We start from the raw sequence: 24799 nt of genomic DNA, 5'->3' as shown, positions 1-24799 counted from the left end.
AAATGTGAGCGTGTTTTTTTTCTCTGCAACACATTAACGTTTTACTTTTGAAAAAATAATCTATACATAAAGGGCACAACATAAGGCTTAATAGCAACACCAAACTTATGTACACCTTGAAAACAAGGTTCCTTTCGTGGTAAGAAGATTCAGATCCTGTAATTAAGCAATTCACTGAATGTTTACATTCCCAAAACAGACACAATGCAGGCTACAAGAGCAACAGCAATCTTTAGAGCTCTACCAATGTTCACTCTGGTAGACAAAAATTAATTTGGTCTGTTTAAGCACTCACCTTGTACTCACTCATGGCTGTTTGTGCAGTTCAGCAGTGTGATGCAATTTGCTGTCTCAATTGGACCTGGAAGATATTGTTTTGTACGGTTTTTATGCTTTTAATGTAACAATTTTATTTTGTTCAATGTCGCGGTTGCGCATTGAAATGTCCCATTACTTACCGGTAATCTTCATTACTCTGGGTCCCATTGCCCTCGTCCCTTTCATACTTAACAAGTGATATAAAGATTACCAGTAAGTAATAGGACATTACTCCCAGGTCCCTCCTGTCCTCGTCCCCTTCATACTTAACAAGTGAGAATACCCAAGCTGCAACCAGCCATCACCACAAAACAAACCACCAGGACACACAGCCATAGCAAACTCAGCAATTCATTTAAAACAGCACACGAAGAAAAGACAAAAAGGGAAATCAGGAGCACACAACCCAAAGCTCCCCCAAACCAAAGTTAGCTTCATCCCCCAAAACAATCTGAATCAGGTAATGCCTAAGAAAGGAATTAGCAGAAGCCAAAGTAGCGGACCTACAAATCTCAGAAAGGGATACACCACGAACCTCCGCCCAAGAAGCCGCCACCTCCACTTAGAACGCCCCTGAACCCCAGCCGGAGGAGGGGAGACCGAAAGGAAATAAGCCAAATGATGACTTGCTTCAACCAGTGACCAATGGAAGAAGTGCATGCGCTGCAACCCCTGGAGGCCACCCAAAAGGAAACAAAGAGGAAGTCAGACCTCTGAATGAAACGAGTTCGGTCCACATAGACCCGTAGCACGTGGCAAACATACAGCAAAGACCAGGTAAGGTTGTCCTCATCCACCTGAACCGAACACAGAGCAGGCAAGACCAGCTCTGGGAGCTATGGAATTGGGACAAAACTTTGAGAACAAAGGACAAATCCAAACGAAGAACCACACCAGCATCAGAAAAGGAAAGAAAGGGCTCCCGAGCCATCAAAGCCCCTAACTCCCCAAGGTGCCTCGCTGAAGTAATATCCACCAGAAAAATAACTTGAAAGTGACAAACTTCATATCAACATCCTCAAAGACTCAAAAGGTGCAGCCACCAAAGCCCTCAAAATCAAAGGGAGTGTCCAAAGAGGAAAAGTAGGCTAAATCACATGACGCAAAATGGAAAAACTGCACAACAAACAAGAAACCAGATCATCCATATCAGGCAGATTCCCACAAGGAGAACAGAAAGCCCGACTAGCCACCCACCGGGCCTGCAAAGTGGAGGCAGACAAACCGTTCTCAAACCCATCCCAGAGAAACTGAAGTAAATCAGGCAAAGGAAAAACCAAAGGAGACAACACCAGACCGAGACACCAGTGAAAACCGTAGGACCATAGAGTAGACTGGTTCCGGGACTGCTGAATCGCTATAGCGAAATGCTCAGGGATACCCCTATTCCTCCACCCCTGCCTTTCAACCTCCAAACAGACAGACGAAGCCGCCAGGGGGATAACATTGGAGTGGACCGCAAGTGAGACGGAGGGAAGGGGAAGAACCAAGGACCTTGAACTGCCAACAATTTCAGAGTAGGAAACCACGGCTGGGGAGTCCAGAAGGGCATCACCACCACCACCTCCTGATCCTCCATCATCAGCCAAAACAGAAACTAAGAGATCAGAGCAAAGGCAGGAAAGGCATACAGCAGCCGTGAAGGCCAAGGGGGGTCAGAGCATCCACCCCCAAGACCCCTCCTCAGGGACCCAGGAGTAATAGCAGGGAAGCAGAGCTTTGAGCGGGGAAGCAAAGACGTCGAGATAAAGCTGACCAAACCTCACGCACACCAGACAAAAAGCCATCGGAGTCAATGCCAACTCCAGGAAGGCGGGAAAGGAGAGACTGAGGACATCCGCCACCCCATTGTCCTCCTCTCTGATATGAACAGCCACCAGAGACAAGAGATGGCCCTGCGCCCAGCAAAACAACGGGGACACCACAGCATTCAGGGACCGAATACCCCCATCGTGATTCCTGTAGGCCATTGTCACCGGGTTGTCTGAACGAACCAGCATATGGCGGTGCAACAGCCGATTACGGAACCTGTTAGAAGCCAGCGTTCCAGTGTTGTTGTCAAGTGCGCGACCCGGACCCCACCGCTCCCACGTTAGGCCAAGAAAGGACACTGTCGGAGACATCCCTGCTCCCTGCTCACCCCCTTAGTCACGATCAGCCAGGTTTATCTCCAAGGCACAAGTGTTCAGTATGTGCAACCACGCCCACAGCAATCCCAATAATGTCATCACAAATGGACTCCACACAAGTTTGTATAAAACAAGTATACTTTCTATAGAAAGATATACGAAATGACCACACGATACAGTGATTATGGGGCAGAATTTGCGTAATCGCCTTATGCAAATCTCCGCGGAACGGTAAAAAATCTCCGCGAACACGCAGAAATTCCACGAACATGCGGAATTGCTTGCTCGCAATGCTTTTTTACTGTTTGCAATCGCTGTTTGCGTGTTCGAGGGGAAATATCTCGCGACCACGCATTTGAGAACGCGAACAAGCAAACAATTTCGCAAAGTCACGGAACGCAGAATTTTGGGCAATTTCGCATTCTCTGCGGAATGCGAAATTACCCAAATTCCGCAAATTCCGCGAACGGACGGGAATTTACAGCCCAGGACTATTATTATTGTTTCTGGTGGGTTGAGCGGTTCTAATCCCCAACCACCGCTTCTAATCAACAGTTACGCTAACTTTTAACCGTTCTCAACAGGTTAGGTACATTGTATCACTAGAATCACACACTTTGCGAAATATAAGAAATACTGCACTACTTAACAATAGGTTCCTGTACAGTGCCACAGTGAAACAATCAATGCGTAGCGTCACGATCATGTACTGAGTCAGCACAAGATAATCCAATACGGTTCGCTACCAGCATGCCCTGTTCAAGGAAGAAATACAGCAATGCGTCATGCTGCAATTATGTACAGTGTGATGGGAAGATATTGCAATGCATATCGCCACCAGCATGCTATGTGCAAGGAAGGAATAAGGTAATGCGTCACAGTTCAATTCAGTACAGTGCAGTAAACAACCAATGCAGTGCGCTACGCTAGGATCCTGTATCCTGCAAGAGAAACATAACTTAGTGCGTAGCGCACGAACCCCTGAGTTTGTTAAGCACCACCAGTGTCAGACGTTGTCCAATAGTTCGATAGTTCGTTAGCAGCAAATATGCAAAGTTTTATATAACTGTTTTTAGAAGTTATGCAACTGGTTTCCCCTAACACGGATCAACGATCACACCCAAGTTCCACTCTGGGCCCTGTACAGCCCCGTCCGGGACCAGCACTGGCCGAGGTCTGGCCAAAGCAACAGGGGCACACAACTGCTAGCAGCAAGAGGCCGAGAGAGTGTCCCTGCTAGCCCGCACCCTGCGCAAGGCGATGATCCACTTTACCTTTGGGGGGAGCGACCCCACTCTCCTCTCCTGCAGCAGTGGATTGGCCTCACTCCAGAACCTTGTCACTAGGGGCAAGGCACACTTGGGCCGGTAGTTCAGCTTCTGCGGGGCTGCCAGTCCGGGCCGCCAATGTTCAGCATTAACTCCTTTTTTGCAAAGCCTTCCACACAACCTGGTGCCACCCCACATTGCCTTCGAGGGCCCGATCACTTGGCCCTCCTCTACAGTGGTGTTAGAACGTCTTTTCTCACTGGTGCTCACCGCTACCTGGTACACCTCACCAGCATCTTCTGTGGCACCTTCAACACGCACCCCCGGCGCGTCCAAGACTCACTCCTCCTCCGACCTCCGATGACCAGGCACACCTCACTATGCCTCGGTGGCTGGCTTCTCATTTCTTTCTATCGTGCACCTTTTTTCTTTTCCTGCCCCAAGATGGCCGACACCAATTTGCAGCACGGTCCGCTTTCTGTGTTTACAATACATACGCTTGAAAACGCCGCGATATGGAGCAGACGCTCTTTAGCGCGACTCGAGCGGTACTGTTCAAGATTCTTGCCGAAGCCACACTTTGCATGCTGGTAAGTCTTCTCACATTAGATTAGGGGTCACGGCATTCTTTTTACCGATGGCACTTTTGACTACGAGTAGCTCATTGCATGTATTTTTGATTTTGCAGTATACTTACAACTTACGAGTTTCCTGCAGAAGATTTTCGTGTTTTGTTTTTGTGATTAACACATGGGTAAGTCCCATCATTTAAACGCATTTGAAGATGATTTCTACAGGCGTACCAGTTTACTTTATCTTGCATTTTTTAATTTTTCAGCAATCTCTTCGCACGAGTAGCATTCGCTAATTTTCCTTAGCTCTCTGGGCTTTTCAGCCCGGGCAGCTCATGGTAGTTGGAGGTAGCTCAACGCTACCTATCATAGTAAGAATCAGCTTTCCATCATGTTTGCTCGCTCTTCTGTCGTAGCCACTCTATTCCGCTTCACTTCCATTCGAGCTTAGGTTCACTTGGGATTGCTTTTGGTGTTGACTTTGTTCTATCATCTAGCTATGCACGCTTTAACTCAATTTTGACTTTTTTGCCACACATGCTTTAATTTTCACACTTTGTTCACCTTAACTTTTCTTAGCATTCGGATATGTTACATTTTTGTTAATGATAGTTTGTATATTTATTTTGAACTAACCCCATAAATGGGCTCATGTATATTTGCTTCCCCTGAGGATTTGTGCATTAAGACATTGTATTGATCTTTGTAGATACCCCTGATGAAGGGCACCAAATGCCCGAAATGCATTGGGAATGTTTCACATTGAAATGATGATGCTGCAGTGGAGAATTTTGTGACAGCCAACAAACTTCTTTTGAACAATTAAAACTTATCAAGCATCTGCACTTCGTCTGAAGACTTCTTCATTACCTTCATTTCTTCTCTCTTTTTTGATTGCTTTGTAAAGATGTTTGCAAATTGTTCTTTACATTTTTCACTTGAACATTGAGTACAACCTTGTTACACTCACTTGAGTGTTTTGAGCAGTGCACTAGGTTTTCCAGATCTCTATCTGGATATCTTTTTAATCGGCTGGCACCTTGACACACACCCTGCGCATCCGAGTCTCGGCTCCGTCTCCTGGTGTAAATGAGCTTCAGGCACTCTCCCCTTGTGCCGCAGCTGCACCCCCACATGCACCCTGCATGATGGAGATCCACCATGTTTCTTGGTGCACACGATGATCCAGGCGCTCTCCATTGACGTCTGGGTCACACCACGACACGTACACTGTGGGTCTGAGTTTCACAACTCCTCCTGATGCACAAGAGGTTCCAGGCATTCTCCACTAACACCCTGGCTGCACCACCACACACTGACCCACATGTCTGAGACTCACTCCTTCTTAGTGCCCACGATGTCCCAGCACTCTTAACTAGTGCCTGGACTGCACTGCGACACGTACCCCCTGCGCGTCCCGAATTTGGACTCTCTTCCACGATGCCCACCATCCACAGGCACTCCGCACCGTGCGCGTCCAAGTCTTGATTCCCTCTGGGTGCCCCCGATCACCTTAGGCACCCCTTTGGAGGTCTCAGGTTGCCACAACATGGATCCACCACCGCGCCACTTGAGACTTCCTGGAAACTTTTATGTTCTAGCATTTCCGAACAGGGAGCCAGCTTACCCTGGGCCCTTCGGTTACAGGACGCAGAAACACAGCAAAGTCCTGTTCAGGAAGAAGGAGGGACACGATCCACTGCAATGCCCCTGCAGTCTTTCCTTGGTCAAGAGCTACAAACTGCCCACAAGCCACAGATCACGAAGCAAGGGTCAAGTGTCTCCCGCCGTCTATTCAGCAACTCTTCCTTAGGCAGAGGTTTTCTTCTCGATCCCGGTCAGGTCAAAGTCGCCAGAGACTCGACCAGTCCACGGCGTCATCAAAGCGCTCCCAGCACTTCTCTGAACGAGACCGCTCTCAACGACATCATCAACATAACCAAGGTCTTGGGGTTACAGTTCTTCTAGTTATACCCCTTATTATCTTTGAAGTTTCCTTGTGCTAAGGGGTCCCCGACCCCTTCCTAAATCAGTCTTGCGTATCTACCCCCCAGTTTCACCGTCCTCTCTTTGATACTGGGGGTCTGGATCTCTAATCACTCCGAGGGAGATGGGTCTATTGTTTTATGGCTCTGACCCATGCCTTTTCACCTCACAAAGCCTCTCCATCTCCCTGCTCCAGGTGCAGGGCAGCCTGGTGCAGTCTCCAGCCCTCCCCTAGGGCACGACTTCCCTCAGCCTTATTCACCTATCCCATATCCAGGCAGGCAAGTCACATTCTGCTGAGACACGCAAAAAAATCTAAAGCACAAACTCAGCCATTTTCTCAAACAGTGGTTTCTGGACGCACAGTGACAAAACGCAACTTCACTGTTCCATTTCCAATTCTTGGGAAACTAGGCTAACAATACTACACCCAGCCTCCCCATTCTGTCCTATGGGCAGGAAGGCCTTTCACCAGGGAAAATCAAATGGAGTATTTTCCACTTTCAGGGCCTAACACCCAAACCGGCACCGGTCTTGCCTTTTACCTACACTGCACCCTGCCTAGGGGTTACCCAGGACGTCTTACAGGGGTGCCCCATGTGTATGAAAAAGGGAAAGTAAGCCCTGACAAGTGGTAGCACTTGTCAGGACAACATGCTAATTTTGCATAATGCGCACAGGCCCTACACTGAAGACCTATGTTCCCTCTCTGTACATTTCTTTAGAACTAGCCCAGGCACACACAGTGCACATCACTTAGGGATCTTGAAGTAAGGCAAACATACCAACCAGAGACAACCAATCACCACTACAACTTATACAGGCAACATCTGTACTTGCACACTGATTAGCAGTGGCAAGTACCTATAGCATCTAACTTCACAACTCTCTGTCAGGAAAACGGTCTAGGGGAAAAGCAAAAAGTTTGAGTGAACTTTAGCCAACAAGGCCAAGTCCAACAGAACCCCTGGATCGCCCGGAACACAGCAGACAACTTCCTCTAATTCAAAGACCGCCAACTCTCCAGCAGCGACAAATGACCCTGAAAGAAGTCCGACTCCAAAGTTGCTCCACACGCCAAAGCATTGGCACCCGTCATGAGGACAACCAGAGGGGGGTACTGCAGAGGCAGACCCCTGGCAATATTGTCCGACAACGTCCACCAGAGCAGGGAGGATCAAGAGAGACACAGGATCCAAGAGGGACATATCCCGAGTGAAAGGATCCCACCGAGCCAACAGGAAGGACCAAAGTGGACGCAGATGGAAACACGCCCAAGGCACTGTGAACACTGTAGCCGCCATCAGACCCAGAAGGCGCAACCGGAGACGAACCGGAAAGGAATGACCCTCCAGAAAACGACGAGCAAGGAAGCACAAGGTCACTGCACGACCACAGGCAGGTAGACCCGAGTCAGATTGGTGCGGAAACAAGCCCCTATGAACGTCAAGTCCTTGGAAGGCACCAGCTGACACTTGGGGAGATTCAACAGGAACCCATGGGCCTCTAAGGCTGAACACACCAACTCCTGATCTATCAACAACTGAACCCTGAAGGGAACATGAAGGAGCCAATCATCCAGGTAAGGGTAAACCATAATCCCCTGAAGATGTGCGGAAGCCCCCAATGGCGCCACCACCTTGGTGAACACCAGGGGGACCGACCGCAGGCCAAAAGGGAGAACCTGAAACTGATAATGTCTGCCTCTCAGACAAAACCTCAGGAAATGAAGAGAGAGGGGGTGAACTGGGACATGATAATAAGCATCCTGAAGGTCCAGAGTGCACATGAAATTACCCTGGAGAACCAGGGGTATCACCCGCTGAATAGTCTCCATCTTGAATGGGAGATGTACTACAAATTTGTTCAGGGCCTTCAGATCCACGACAAGATGAAAACCCCCTGTCACCTTGGGAACCAGAAAAATTATGGAATAAAAAACCCGACCCCTCTCCGCAGGAGGAGCCTCTTGCACCGCCACCTTGCCCAGCAGAGCCTTGAACCCCGGACATAGCTCTCACCTCTTGTATAGACAAGACAGCCAGGGAGTTGGAAGGACCCCAGAGTCCAGAGCAGTGAAAATTTGACAAGGAACGCCAACTGCACAATGTCCAGGACCCACAAGTCTGAACAGGAGGACATCCAGGCTGGAAGAAAGAACCGAAACCGACCTCCAACCAAGGATCCAGCACCGGCCACCAGATAGTCAGGAACATGGCTTTGAAGGAGGGCACATCACCTTCTTGTCCCAACTCTTCCCATACTGAAAACAGCTCCTGCCATGAGACAACTGCCTGCGAAAGGGAGGATGGAAGAAGGACTTGGGCTTCGAAGAAGCTGGCACCGAGGAAGGCTGCTTGAAGGAAGAAGAATGCTTCTTCTAGATGATGCAATTTGCCCTCCAATTCCTCATCAAACAACATGGTACCCTGAAAGGACACCTGCAGCGCAGAAGACTTCTGGGCCGAATCAGTCCTCCAGTCCTTCAGAACCAAATTACGACAAGCAGCTACACAAGCACCCCAAGAAAGGGCTGAGGCACACACCACATCGAAGTAAACATAAGAAAGGAACTCCACCTGCCGCTAAATGTGATCCAGAAGCCCCGAACAGTTGGTGGAATTATCCATAGACCCATACAGGGACTTGCTATCCAAAAGAAGCGACTGAGCCACATAAGTCCCGTAAATGCCAGCTCTAAGCACCAGATCGGAACCAAAAGAAACCTTCCGCAGGGAAGCGTCCACCTTCTTGTCCACAGGATCCCACCCCACTGCATCCTCTGCCAAAGAAGTACAGCCCACAAGACTGGCCACAAAAGAATCTTTGGGAATGGTGTCCGACATGTCCTTGGCCATATCCTGAAGAGGATAGAGCTTCGCCATGAAACAAGGAAGCATAATGTGATCAGGATCCTTCCATTCCCTGGCAAGCACCTCCCTGATGTAAGGATAAACCGGAAAATCCACGGCAGCAGCACACTGGAACTGGTGAAACAAGGAACCCCCAGAAGTGCTAGGGGCATCATCAGAAGGACTCCCATATTCGACTTCACATGCTTCAACAAGTCCAGCAACATCTCCTTGTCAACGTATTTGCCCTTCAGTTCATCACTCCCCAACCACTCATCATCAGAAGCAGAAGGCGACGGCAGGGCCCGCCCAGAGGACTTGGATCGAGGAGCACCACCCATCTCCAGCAAGGTCTCCTTAATGAGATGGTTAATCTGGGGATCGCCACCCCTCTTATGCCGCCTGGAGCGTGCAGGAGAAGGCGAAGAAGAAGAAGGAGAGGAAGAGGAGGAGGACACCTCAACATGCCTGCTCTTCTTGGCAAGTTTGCCCATGGTGAACAGGAGCTGGAACACAGGGAACAGGAAGCACGGCACGCCAGGAAGTTGACCGGCTGAAGAGGGTCACAGCCAAAAAAAAACACCAGAAGGACACTGCACAGGAACCACATGACTCCAACAGGAGGCAAACTCATCAGAGGAAGGAAGCAGGACAGAAAGCGGATCAACCCAAAGCAGGGTCCGCCAAACAGCCCAACACACCGCAGCACCGGTGTACACTACGGAGCAACAGCAGTCCCCAAGAAGAAATGCAGCCACCAAAGAGCAGCAACAACCATCACAGGGAACGTGCGTCGATATATAAAGGAAAAAACACTATGCAGTACTTACAAGAGGGCCTGCAAGCACCCGATGCCACCGTCGCCAGCCACAAGTGCAGAAAAGCCTGACTTCCTGCCCCAACAAAGGAACTCAGGCATGCCCCGGATGGAAGCCCCCTGCCACACGGGGGCCCCGGCACTCCTTGGAGACCAGAGCAGGAACCGCAACGCCCGACGTGCCAAGAAACCTGGGTGGCGCAGCAAAAGACACCAACAGCCAGAGAGATCTTCACCAGAGGCGTAAACAGGGTTTCCCCCAAGCCCGCCGGGGGGAGACCAGGAAAACCAGCACAAGCCCGGTGCCCAGCAGCAGGTGAGCCCCAGGAGCCTCCCGGTTCCTGGTCCTCTTCTTACTGTCGGAAGACAGATAAAAGAACAAGCCGTATACTGGGTTGAGTACAGTTATGAACTCTCAGTACGGGGGGGGGATGGGTGTACCAGAATTCCTTCTTTTCTTTTTTCTGTTGGTGAGAAAGATTATCTCTCTTGTTAAGTATGATGGAGATGAGGACAGGAGGGACCTGGGCGTAATAATGTAGTGGTTGATGTAAACATCAATCCCACCCTTCCCACGCATCCCACAACATAGGTAAAGCCGGAAAACATCCAGCAGTGTTTTCTTTTGTGCTTGCCTTGAGGCGCTTAAATGAGGTATTGTGTAATTTATGCCATCTCTTAAAAAATATATCCTACAGCGCAACACCACCTCAGCATCGAACAAGCATCACCTCAACACAACACCAGCTGAACAGAACTCAGCACCAACTAAGGAGCAGCTAAACACCACCGCAATTCCACCATCTTACCATGTCTCACTACCACAACTATCAAAAGAACAAGAAATGCCAGTACTGATGGTTATTCAAGTGGCTTTACCGGACACAAAAGCTACTAGTCAGTATGTGTCCCTATTAACCAATAATCTTTATTTCATTGAAAAGCACAGTCAATTTTTTAGTAAACTTTTTCTCAAAGGAGACGACACCAGTTTTAACAAGAAATGTAAAAGAAGTGTTAGACAAATATGCACACCACAACTAATGTTGAAACAAAATTGTTCAAGATAAAGCTCTGGAAGAATAAAACCCAATTCATTCACTCGAAAATGTCATCTTTCGTACCACATTTCCTCAGTCGTCATGCTAAACATTTACACACATACTCATGACCCCATAGAGAAAAGGGAGAAGTTTTCAGAAGTTTAGACAGACTAGGGGGCCTACAACCAAACAATGCAAAGGTTCGATATAAAGATTATTGGTTAATCGGGACACTGACTGACTAGTAGCTTTTGTGTCTGGTAAAGCCACTTGAATAATCATCAGTACTGGCATTTCTGGTTGTTTTGATATTTACGGGCTCAGGCTTACTGATTAGAGCCATACCCATTGTCGTTTTTGTTTCTCACTACAACAACAGCATCACTAAGCACCACCACAGCATCACTCAACACCACCTCAACATCACTAAGCACCACCTCAACTTTAGAACAGCCAGGAAGAAGTTGCCAGCATTGCAAGGGCAAAAAAACTACAATGCATTTTTTACGTGTATTCTTTTTTTAATTGAGTCATTCAGTTGTACATAATATCTTTTTGGTCATACACAAGGTAACAAAAATACTTATAATACTTTTAAGCAGCCACAATGCTCTACCACAAAGCTTAATAACATTGGCAAAGCTGATAGCTTTTGCTGAACACTTATATGGTCCCAAAGGCGAGACCTATCGGCTATGCCAATGCTTGTTAAATTAATGTAATAACTTTAATTCATATTTTATACTAACCCTAATTGTTGATTATTTCCAATGTGTTTCATAACCAACAAAAAGAAAAATGGCAATAAAGAAAAATTGTGGGGCAATCTGCAATATCGATATTTTCTTTAGTAATTGATTCAAACTTGCTTCCCGCTGTTTAGTTTAATGTATAAATTCATATTTGAATAACTGTTAGCCTTACTACACCATTTTTGATCAACTTAAATTAAAGGAAAATACCATTACCCACTAAATCCCCCCTGTTTTTAATTTAATTTAATAGTTTTTTGTTTGTTTAAGATTTTTATGAATACTTTTACCCTCTCCGTTCAGTTTATCTTGTTATGTATCACACTTACCTTTTTAGAACTCATCAATCTAGTTGCTAGGTGAATGTAGTGATTTGAATGGATAGTTCTGTTTCTGGGGACACACAGCTGGATTAGGTTTGTTTTAAAGAACTGCTGCTTTTAATCTGTGGTACACTATACTCTGCAGCACAGCAGACCTTTAAATTTTGTATCAGGTATGTCATACTTGGTAGTGCTTCCAAACACCTTTGGTTGCATCCCCCTAGGCACTCCTGTGGTCCTTAGAAAAGAATTGATCAAGTCTTAATGCTTTGTCTTGCATGTAGCAATAAAACATTAACTTTTGTGTTGTTTTCAATTAGATTCCTTTTACTTTTTCGTCGAAATTGGTTTAATTTCAACCCGCTTTTTAAAGCATCTCAGTTACAACATTTATCCTTGCGGGTTCCAATGCTTTTCGGGCTACTCGCCCTTCCTCAGGGAGCATCACTGAAATAAAATCATAGCACACATACTGTTCAAAGGATTGTTTCAGTTCACCTGGTTTCCATGTCCCCACGTGCTATCATATCATGGTAATTGGTTATATTTAAAACACGTAATGCTCGTGATCTTTATCATGCAAATTTCAGAATTTTGGTCTTCTCCTATATCTCTTTATATATACAACTTTGCCGTGTGATGTGTTTGTATGAATGCTAAATGACCTCAAAATATGTGAGCGTACCCAACGTTATTGTGACATTCATTTAGTTATTGCGTGCAAATAGTGCAGAAACACACGTGGATAAATGATGCAGTTTACTTACGGTGCTTCACTGACAGCTTTATCCCTTATGCTGGAATAAAAGAAGACGTTTAAGTACACAAACGTTTAAGCCTTAGCCATGGCATTATTCGTTCGTGCTCAATGCATTTACTCGCTGATATCAGCGTAAGTGTTTAAATTGAAGATGTCTAGTGCAGTGTTTCTTTCGGCAGTATCGGCGTCTTGTGGTGAACAGAATCGGCGTTTCTGTGTTTACAGACTACGCGAATAGGGTGGGCGATATAAATATAGGACTATAGTAGCAAGATTACCGTGGTACTTGGTAATTATAGTAGTGGGACTAGTTGTTTTTCGTGGCGGCCATATTGAATGTTTGCTTTAGTATATGTAGGCATTACAAAATAAGGAAAACCGAGCTGTAGCGTGTAATTACATCGTGTCTCAAGCTGTAATCTATATATGCTCATGTATTAATGTTGGACGAGTGTACCACTGTGCTTATCTGCAACCATTAAAATACACGTACCAGTGAATAGACAACGTACAGAATTCAAATGATGATCAAAATAAATTATAAGTAACATGCATATTCTAAGCGTTCATTAAGTCTGTGCGGCTTACACAAATGAAGTTTCATTATCCAAAAGTTCTCTCTTCTCAAGAGATGTTTATTATTGTCTCTACCTCAAGAACTTGAAATTTCAATTGCGATATATTGTGTTGTTGTTCCATGAAGTGTGGCCAATGTCGAATAATAATTTTCTTAAATGTGCTGATCAGCGTTGAGATTCTGGATACTACCATCACTCTGGTGTTTTTTGGTTTAACAATATTCTTTAATAGATCTGTCCTGGTGGATGAATGGCTCTGCTGTTTTGCCAACTCTAGAGTTGATGCTGGATATCCTCTCTGTGCTAATCTTTCTGCCATTTCTACTAATCTTTTGGTCATTTTCTCCGGGTTAGATGTAATCCATTTTACCCCAGGCATTTGGGATGTCGGTAAATGTTTCTTTAATGATGCTTGATAAAATCTACTGTAATGTAATGTATTATTTCTATCGTTTTTTTTCGTAATATGTCAGTTTCAAATCCATTGTCGGACGGAAGACACCACCCCGGGAGCACCCAAAAAACATTCTAAATTTGAAAAAACAGTTATAAAGACTCAAATTCACTAGTGTTAGTGTGCAGGCCATACAGAGTTTAGTGGTCTCAGGTATGTCCACATTAAAACCAAAGGGGAGGATGGACAGAGTGTTGAACAATGCAAGCACTCACCCCCAGTCAATTGATCTGGCTTTAATCCATCATCATTCTTTAGCTCACTCCGCCACCTCAGTTCAGACATGGTCATATGCAAATCAGTCTGACCCAGTGCCTCATGGGAACAGTCCAGCCCGAACAGCCAAGCCATGTCTTCCCTGGACCGGAAACAAGCATCCTGGGACTGGTTCTGGCTAATCAGCCATCATCAGCCAGGCTTGCTTGAATCCAGTGGCAAAGTGAGAAAGGGTCATAAAGTGAAGGAGGACCCCGCTCAGACTTGTAGGGGACTGGGGGGGAAACAACGTTTTTTAAAAAAACATAAAGGCGTCCCCACTGAGAATGGACCGATGATCAATGTCCAATTGCAAGAGTCATCACTCAAGTGGAAACTAATTTATCTATAATACAGCATGCCATCAATTGGGCGGAAAAGGTAAAGGTACAGTGTTGTATCCTAAGTTTCTTGTGGGAAATTCAAAGTTTTTCTGGGTACCTAGGAACACATTCGCATTGCTTGCAATAGTCTAATACACATTTCAAGAATAAACTTCAAACTATTAGAATTCAATTTCTAAAAAACTAGAGAAAAAAACATTGTATATCAAAAAACATGCATAAATTCAAGAGAGAGAGATGTATTTTCCACACTATGTCTTGTAAAAATATATATTGCACTTTATTACATCACAATTGTTTCACAATTTTACAATATTAAAATCACATGATCACACATTTAAAAAGTTCATTTTTTTTAAAAACAAAGAATCAAAACAGTCGACGCGGCGTTTCGGTATTTTTGATGGTAGACCTTCCTCAGGACTGATTCTAAACGAATTTAGAAAACATAGCGTTACCATACTTTTTTGGGTATAGGGTAGACATACATCTCTCTTATCCTAAAATATTGTCATATCTATATTTACATATTACTTAATATACTACAGTCTTAAATCATTTGTTCTGTACTGTTTTCAACACTGTACTGTACACTTTATGGAAAAACTTCGTATTTTCTCATGAAGTTATCTAAACAACACCCCAACATTCTATAACCATATACATACTCCTAATTACAAAACTAACAGAGTTTACCTTTTCCTTGGACATCATGTCCACTGCTGTTAACACTTTACTAACCCATAGTATGTATGTAAAGATCTTGTATTCTTAAATACCTTATTCATTGAAGATGTTATTCCTTCAATAAATGGTCATATTGCCTTCCCATATATGAATTGTGGGTTTTGGGATCATAGACCACACTACACCAGGTAAGGTTATGCTGTTCCTGTGTAGGGTAAACAATATCTTGATTTAATTGTTTGCATATCGTTCTCTTACTTTGTAGAATTGCTGCCTTTATATTTTATGATACAAAGAATCTACCTTTATAATAGGGGAGATTTACTGAAACTTCCATAAAGTAGTTGGATTTATCCTCCATTCTTCCACTCAGCACGTGTCTTTCTGTTAAGTAGGATAAAAATATATATGTAAACTAAAACTCATTTTTCTGCCTCTTAATTTGCTAATATTATGATAGTTCACATCTTTGATCTCTTAATGTACCTGGTTTTATTATTAAGTTTGCCGTATCTTTGACTACCAGGAGGAGCCACCGTTTTGCGATTACAGGTTGCCGTCTCTTTCCCCTTTATGATTTGGGTGTTGAGTATGGGTTCAGTATCAATGAAAGGATCCATTTTAAATTCGGTCCGTTTTCATGCTCTAAACAAATAGAAAGCAGATGACCACCAATGAACTTTTTTATATGCATATTTATTCATTGCCATCACGATCTGGTCTTTCCCTTCTCTTAATATTACCCATATAAACAAGGTTCTTGGGGTTTATCTATTACCTCCCCCTCGTTTTAAAAAAACATTTCTGGCTATTTATCTTTCTTGTTATTGAAAAGTGGCACCCGAACAACTGAAAGCTCGGGGTGCCGCTCTTCGTGATATTGCATAGCCTGGCTTGGTCGTGTCACTCACCCTGAGCCTTCGAATCGGCCTCCCCGCTCCTTTCTATCCTGGCAGTCCGTCCGTGCGGTGTATAGTCAGCTTATCCTGAACTCAGAAGACGCCGGCTTTCAATTTACTCGTCATTTTATATAAGTCTCTCTCTCATTGGTTCGTCGTGTCCTAGTCCCTCATTGGTTGGAAACTAGCCAATCACCCTGCTGTTGCTATAGCGATTGAACGCGTTTTAGTTCAGTACTGTGTTGTGTTTCTATCCGCTATCACGTTCTCACGGACTCGTTCTTATTGGTGCCTCTCTAGTCCCTCATTGGTTAAAAAGTGACCAATCACCCTGCTGTTACTATGGTGATTTGACGCGTTTAGGTGCAATCCCGCGTTGTTTTACTAATCGCTATTACATTCTCATTGAATGTTTCTTATTGATGATGCGCTAATATTATCATGATATTTATTATCACGGGGCTCATTACTACACGATATCTTAATGATTATAATCACGAGGCTCATTCGAGACCTTCATTTTTACTGCGGATTCCTCCTGCCAATTCTACCCAATCTACCTGTATTCTACAGTTAAAACTTATTTTGATATTTGTGAGCTGTACTTCCTCATCCGCGGATTACACCTGTCCCCATATCTACCTATGCTGTACAAACTAGACTTATTACGATATTTGTGACCTGATCTTATTCGCGATTGCATCTGAATAACGAACGCATTCATTGCGCAGAATGTGAGCAGCTCCATACAGAATTCCAAACAACATTAATACGTTGTTGAATTGTAATGAGGCAACAACCACCGTATGATTATATATCCTCTACGCATCTTTCCTTTCGTAGAGTAGACGGGAATACTCATTTCTGCTCTTATATTATTTGCTTGTGGTCATAAAGCCCTCGTCAGTTTACATTCTTGGGGGGATTATTCTAAGGCTAGTCCCAACTGGGACCTAGGGTGTTTCTCATCTAATGATCCTTTCCCAATCCTCTCTTGAGTTTAGGCCACACCTCACACTATTAAGAGTGGACATAAAGAATTGTTCCCTACGCTTCCTTTTGTTGTCCTGGTTGCCACCTCTGATGCTACTCGTTACTTTCTCCAGGCCACACCATTTCAGATCATTAATCGTATGGTTGGCCGCCCTCCAATGTTCCGTGAGGGGTGCACCTACTTTGTTCGTTCTCAGGGCTGAACGATGTTCATTCAGGCGAAGCCTAAATTCTCTGGATGTTTCCCCTACATAATATTTTCTGCAAGGACATTGGATAAGATAAATGGCGTTCTTTGTTCTGCAATTCATGAAGCTTTTGATGTTAATGGTTTTGTACTTGGCTGTGGGATGTGCAAACTGTGCCAGTATAATCAGGGGCGATAAAATTACAGCCAATGAACATTGGAGGGCGGCCAACCATACGATTAATGATCTGAAATGGTGTGGCCTGGAGAAAGTAACGAGTAGCATCAGAGGTGGCAACCAGGACAACAAAAGGAAGCGTAGGGAACAATTCTTTATGTCCACTCTTAATAGTGTGAGGTGTGGCCTAAACTCAAGAGAGGATTGGGAAAGGATAATTAGATGAGAAACACCCTAGGTCCCAGTTGGGACTAGCCTTAGAATAATCCCCCTCAAGAATGTAAACTGACGAGGGCTTTATGACCACAAGCAAATAATATAAGAGCAGAAATGAGTATTCCCGTCTACTCTACGAAAGGAAAGATGCGTAGAGGATATATAATCATACGGTGGTTGTTGCCTCATTACAATTCAACAACGTATTAATGTTGTTTGGAATTCTGTATGGAGCTGCTCACATTCTGCGCAATGAATGCGTTCGTTATTCAGATGCAATCGCGAATAAGATCAGGTCACAAATATCGTAATAAGTCTAGTTTGTACAGCATAGGTAGATATGGGGACAGGTGTAATCCGCGGATGAGGAAGTACAGCTCACAAATATCAAAATAAGTTTTAACTGTAGAATACAGGTAGATTGGGTAGAATTGGCAGGAGGAATCCGCAGTAAAAATGAAGGTCTCGAATGAGCCTCGTGATTATAATCATTAAGATATCGTGTAGTAATGAGCCCCGTGATAATAAATATCATGATAATATTAGCGCATCATCAATAAGAAACATTCAATGAGAATGTAATAGCGATTAGTAAAACAACGCGGGATTGCACCTAAACGCGTCAAATCACCATAGTAACAGCAGGGTGATTGGTCACTTTTTAACCAATGAGGGACTAGAGAGGCACCAATAAGAACGAGTCCGTGAGAACGTGATAGCGGATAGAAACACAACACAGTACTGAACTAAAACGCGTTCAATCGCTATAGCAACAGCAGGGTGATTGGCTAGTTTCCAACCAATGAGGGACTAGGACACGACGAACCAATGAGAGAGAGACTTATATAAAATGACGAGTAAATTGAAAGCCGGCGTCTTCTGAGTTCAGGATAAGCTGACTATACACCGCACGGACGGACTGCCAGGATAGAAAGGAGCGGGGAGGCCGATTCGAAGGCTCAGGGTGAGTGACACGACCAAGCCAGGCTATGCAATATCACGAAGAGCGGCACCCCGAGCTTTCAGTTGTTCGGGTGCCACTTTTCAATAACAAGAAAGATAAATAGCCAGAAATGTTTTTTTAAAACGAGGGGGAGGTAATAGATAAACCCCAAGAACCTTGTTTATATGGGTAATATTAAGAGAAGGGAAAGACCAGATCGTGATGGCAATGAATAAATATGCATATAAAAAAGTTCATTGGTGGTCATCTGCTTTCTATTTGTTTAGAGCATGAAAACGGACCGAATTTAAAACGGATCCTTTCATTGATACTGAACCCATACTCAACACCCAAATCATAAAGGGGAAAGAGACGGCAACCTGTAATCGCAAAACGGTGGCTCCTCCTGGTAGTCAAAGATACGGCAAACTTAATAATAAAACCAGGTACATTAAGAGATCAAAGATGTGAACTATCATAATATTAGCAAATTAAGAGGCAGAAAAATGAGTTTTAGTTTACATATATATTTTTATCCTACTTAACAGAAAGACACGTGCTGAGTGGAAGAATGGAGGATAAATCCAACTACTTTATGGAAGTTTGAGTAAATCTCCCCTATTATAAAGGTAGATTCTTTGTATCATAAAATATAAAGGCAGCAATTCTACAAAGTAAGAGAACGATATGCAAACAATTAAATCAAGATATTGTTTACCCTACACAGGAACAGCATAACCTTACCTGGTGTAGTGTGGTCTATGATCCCAAAACCCACAATTCATATATGGGAAGGCAATATGACCATTTATTGAAGGAATAACATCTTCAATGAATAAGGTATTTAAGAATACAAGATCTTTACATACATACTATGGGTTAGTAAAGTGTTAACAGCAGTGGACATGATGTCCAAGGAAAAGGTAAACTCTGTTAGTTTTGTAATTAGGAGTATGTATATGGTTATAGAATGTTGGGGTGTTGTTTAGATAACTTCATGAGAAAATACGAAGTTTTTCCATAAAGTGTACAGTACAGTGTTGAAAACAGTACAGAACAAATGATTTAAGACTGTAGGATATTAAGTAATATGTAAATATAGATATGACAATATTTTAGGATAAGAGAGATGTATGTCTACCCTATACCCAAAAAAGTATGGTAACGCTATGTTTTCTAAATTCGTTTAGAATCAGTCCTGAGGAAGGTCTACCATCAAAAATACCGAAACGCCGCGTCGACTGTTTTGATTCTTTGTTTTTAAAAAAATGAACTTTTTAAATGTGTGATCATGTGATTTTAATATTGTAAAATTGTGAAACAATTGTGATGTAATAAAGTGCAATATATATTTTTACAAGACATAGTGTGGAAAATACATCTCTCTCTCTTGAATTTATGCATGTTTTTTGATATACAATGTTTTTTTCTCTAGTTTTTTAGAAATTGAATTCTAATAGTTTGAAGTTTATTCTTGAAATGTGTATTAGACTATTGCAAGCAATGCGAATGTGTTCCTAGGTACCCAGAAAAACTTTGAATTTCCCACAAGAAACTTAGGATACAACACTGTACCTTTACCTTTTCCGCCCAATTGATGGCATGCTGTATTATAGATAAATTAGTTTCCACTTGAGTGATGACTCTTGCAATTGGACATTGATCATCGGTCCATTCTCAGTGGGGACGCTTTTATGTTTTTTTAAAAAAAGTGAGAAAGGGACCACACAGCGTTTTCTCTTTATTATTCTCCATTTGATCCTGCTAGACATAGCTGTGGCCTGTTGGTTATGGTCCTAGTTTCTTACTCGCTGTGAAAGGTTGCCTTTGTGTGCGGCATGCAGTGGGCTTATGTGATTTGCCTGCCTCCGGTGTGTAGATGCTGTGCTCCAGCTGGGCAGTTTCTGGTGGGTCTCCTCTGTGTTACCTTCCCTGGATTTGAAGCTCTGCTTAGGTTTTTCCTTTTCTCTGCTGGTCCTGGCAAAATTGTAGGGTTCTGCTGTGTTGGCGGCTTTTCAGGAGTTCTTATGGTCATTGTGCTCCTGCTCCTTACTGAGGCCCTGTGAACATGGGTAAACATGCCAAGTAGAGCCGGCTTGTGGAGGTTTCCCCCTCTTCTTCCTCCGCGTCTTCTTCTTCGCCCTGTCCTGCGTGCCCAGACAGCGTAATGAGGGTAATGATGCCAAGATTAAGTGTTTAATCAAGGAGACCTTGCTGGAGATGGGTGGCGCTCCTAGGTCCAAGAGCTCTGGTCGCGCCCCGCCTTCTGCTCCTTCTGCTTATCTCATCGCAATGTGGTTCTGAAGGACTAGAAAATGGATTCGTCCAGAAGTCCTCTGCCCTTCAGTTGCCCTTTCAGGGGACCATAATGTTTGGGGAGGAGTTGGAGAGCAAACTGCATCATCTTTTTAAGGAGAAGAAGCGTTCATCCTCGTTCAAGCAATCGCCCACTGTATTGGTTTCTTCTAAGCCCAAGTCCTTCTTTAATCCCCCCCCTCTCGCAGGCAGTTTTCTTGTAGTTGTGGATGGTTTGCTTATAGTAGAGGTCGGGACAAGAAGGCAAAGTCTCCTTCTGCAAAGCCTCGTTCCTGACTATCTGGTGGCCGACGCCGGATTCTTGGTCGGAGACCGGCTTCAGTTCTTTCTTCCAACTTGGCTGCACTCCTGTAAAGATAAGTGGGCCCTGGACATTGTGAGGCTGGGGTACCTCATCAAAGTTTAGACCCTTCCGTACTCTGAGGTCCGTCCGACACCCTGGCCGTCTTGTCCGACCAAGAGATCAGAGCTGTGTCCGGGGATTTAGGCTCTGCTGGACAAGGGGGCAGTGCAGGAGGTCCTTCCTGTGGGGACGGGAAGGGGGTTTTATTCCATTATTTTTCTGGTGCTCAAGGTGACAGGGGGTTTCCGTCTTGTCCTGGATTGAATGACCTGAACAAATGTATGTTACATCTGCCATTCAAGATGGAGATACTCCAATGGGTGATTCCACTGGTTCTCCCGGGTAATTTCATGTGCACCCTGGATCTTCAGGACGCTTATTGTCATGTCCCTGTTCACCCACTTTCTCATCAGTTACTGATGTTTTGTCTTTAGGGGTAGCATTATCAGCTGGTGGCACTGTTGGTGGCTTGATTTCATCTTCAGGGTGTCCTGATTTACCCTTAATTGGACGATTGGCTCCTTCATGCTCATTCCAGGGATCTGTTGTTACTGGATCAGGAGTCGTTATGTTCGGCGTTGGGGGCCCATGGTTTTCTGCTGAATCTCCGCAAGTGTCAGCTGGTGCCTTCCCAGGATTTGACGTTCAAAGGGGCTCGTTTCCGCACTGATCTGAATCAGGGTTTTCCTGCCTGTGTCTCGAGCAGTGACCTTGTGCTCCCTTGCTTGTCATTTTCTGGAGGGTTGCTCCTTTCCGGTCCATCTCTGGTTGCGGCTTCTGGGTCTGACGGCGGCTACGGTGTTCATGGTGCATTGGGCACGGTTCCATCTGCGGCCTCTTTGGTTGTTCCTGTTATCTCTGCGGGATCCGTTGACTCGCAATTTGTCCCTCTTGGCTCCATGTCTCGATCCTCCCTGCTCTGCACTGGTGGACATTGCTGAACAATCTTGCCAGGGCTCTTCCTTTGCAGCCTTCCCCTCCGGGTGTTCTCATGACGGATGCCAGTGCAGTGGGGTGGGGGGTGATGATGGGGTCAGACTCCTTTCGCGGTCTTTGGTCCCTTCTGGAGGGTTGGAGGGTTGGCGGTTTTCAAATTGCCTCAAGTTGTGTGTGGTGTTGCAGGCGGTCATGGAGTTCCGGGGATCGGTTGTTGAACCGCAATGTGCTAGTTTGTTCAGATAGCACGGTAACAGTGGCCAACCTGAATCACCAGGGGGGGAACAGGACCAAGTCCCCTAATGCTGTTGTGTCCCCATTGTTTTTCTGGGTGGAGGGGCACCTCTTGTCTCTGGGGGCTGTTCATATCTGGGGAGTGAACAGTAAGTGTGGCAGATGTCCTCAGTCGGTATTATCTCACCTCCCAGGAGTTGGCCTTGACTCCAGTGGCCTTTTGTCTGGTGTGCGTGAGGTTTGGTCTTCCTTATCTCGACCTCTTTGCTTCCGGGCTCAATGCTCAGCTTCCCGGCTTCTGCTCCCGGGTCCATCAGGTGGGTCTTTGGGGGTGGATGCTCTGACCATTCCTTGGCCGTCTCGGTTGCTGTATGCCTTTCCTCCCCTTTCTCTGATTTCTCGGTTTCTGTCTAGCCTGGTGGTGGAGGATCGGGAGGTGGTGGTGTCCTTCTGGCCCCGCTGTTCCTGGTTTCCCACTCTGTGGTTGTTAGCTGTTCACGGTCCTTGATTTTTTCCGGTCCCTCCATCTCCCTTGCAGTCCTCTCCAATGTTGTCCACCCATTCAGCAGTCCAGGAAGCAGTCTACTCTCAAGTCCTACAGTCGTCATAGGGGAAACTTTCGAGCATTGGTGTCTGGGTCTGACGTTGTCTCCTCTGGTTTGTCCTTTGCCTGAGGTCCATCAATTTCTCTGGGAGGGGTTCGAGAAGGGGTTGTCTATCTCCACTTTGCAGGCACAGTGGGCTGCTATTCGGCCTTTCCGTTCTCCTTGGGGGAATTTGTCTGATGTTGACGACCTGGTTTCTTGTTTGCTGTGCAATTTTTCCTTGTCACATCCTGTGTTGTGGCCTTTTTGGGGAACATCCTTTACAACGCAACTTTTACAACGAAGTACATTACCGACGCAACCATTACAATGCAACTTTTACAACGTCTTGCGCTGGGGGGCTCTCTAGGATAGGGAATAGTTTCCAACACCTTCCCTACTATCCACGGGGACTGGAATTGGAATAGTAAATTAAACTATTCACTATCCAGCGCTCCCCAACGCAAGTCGTTGTAACGACTTGCGTTGTAAAACTTGCTTCATAAAGGCATGCATTGTAATAGCATGCGTTGTAACGTCATACATCCGGCCTTTTTTCCTCTTTGCGATCTCCCTTTGGTGTTGAGGACTTTGGTGGCTGCTCCTTTTGAGCCTTTGGAGGATGTTGATCTGAAATGTGTTACTTTCCAAGTTGTTTTTATGGTGGCTATTACTTAGGCTAGGTGCCTTGGGGAGTTGGGACCTTTGATGGCTCGGGATGGCGTGGCTCTGCGTTTGGATTTGTCCTTTGTTCCAAAAGTTCCTTCTAAATTCTATCACTCCCAGGAACTGGTCTTGCCTGTTTTGTGTGCGGAGCAGCTGGAGGGGGTGATCTTCCTTCGGCTTTGTTGGATGTTTGCCAGGCATTGAGGATCTCTGTGGTCAGTACTCGTCCTTTTCGGCAGTCTGACTCCCTGTTTGTTTCTTTTGGAGTTTCCTCTCGGGTGCAGGGCTTCCCCTTCCTCCATTGGTCGCTGGCTGAAGCAGGTTATCATGTTGGCCTACTGCCTTTCCAGTTCCCCTCCTCCGGCTGGGGTTAAGGGGTATTCTACTCGTGAGGTGGCGGCCTCTTGGGCGGCAGTTTGTGGGATATCCCTGTCTGAGATTTGTAGGGTGGCCACTTGAGCTTCTGCTAATACCTTTGTTAGGCATTATCGTATTCAGAATGTTCTGTGAGATGATGCTAACTTTGGTCTGGGGGTGCTTCAGGCTGTGTGCTCCTGATTCCTCTTTCTAGCTGTTCTGTTTTTCAATATATCACTGGGTTTGATCTTTGTTCTGTGTCCTGGTGGTTTGTTGCGGGATGATGGCCGGTTGCTGCTTGGGTATTCTCACTTGTTTAAGTATGAAGGGGAAAAGGACAGGAGGGACCTGGTGGTAATGTCCTATTACTTACCAGTAATCTTCATTACCCCGGGTCCCGTTGTCCTTGTCCCCTTCATATCATCCCTCCCTCCCTTCGCACTTGCCGGCCCTCATCTGGGACTTGGTGCTTCAGGAGGAAATCTGGGTAAAGTACGGTTATGCACTCTGAAAGGGAGGGTCGATAGCAGCATTCCTTCTTTTCTTTTTTCTGTTGGTAAGATAGATTATCTCACTTGTTAAGTATGAAGGGGACAAGGACAACAGAACCCGGAGTAATGAAGATTACCGGTAAGTAATAGGATATTAACAAAAGCACTGGAAATATGGCCTCTAATTATGAATCTTGAAGGAAAGTAGGTTGCTAGATTTATTTTGTCATTTCAGAAATCTAACAACTTTTTGTTGATATCTTGTTTAGGTGAACCACAAGCAGTCTTCACCCATCAATGGATCCTTTCGAAATTATT

The sequence above is a fragment of the Lissotriton helveticus genome, chromosome 5_1 (genome assembly GCF_964261635.1).
Source record: "Lissotriton helveticus chromosome 5_1, aLisHel1.1, whole genome shotgun sequence".
NCBI lineage: Eukaryota > Metazoa > Chordata > Amphibia > Caudata > Salamandridae > Lissotriton > Lissotriton helveticus.
This window is presented reverse-complemented; position numbering follows the sequence as displayed.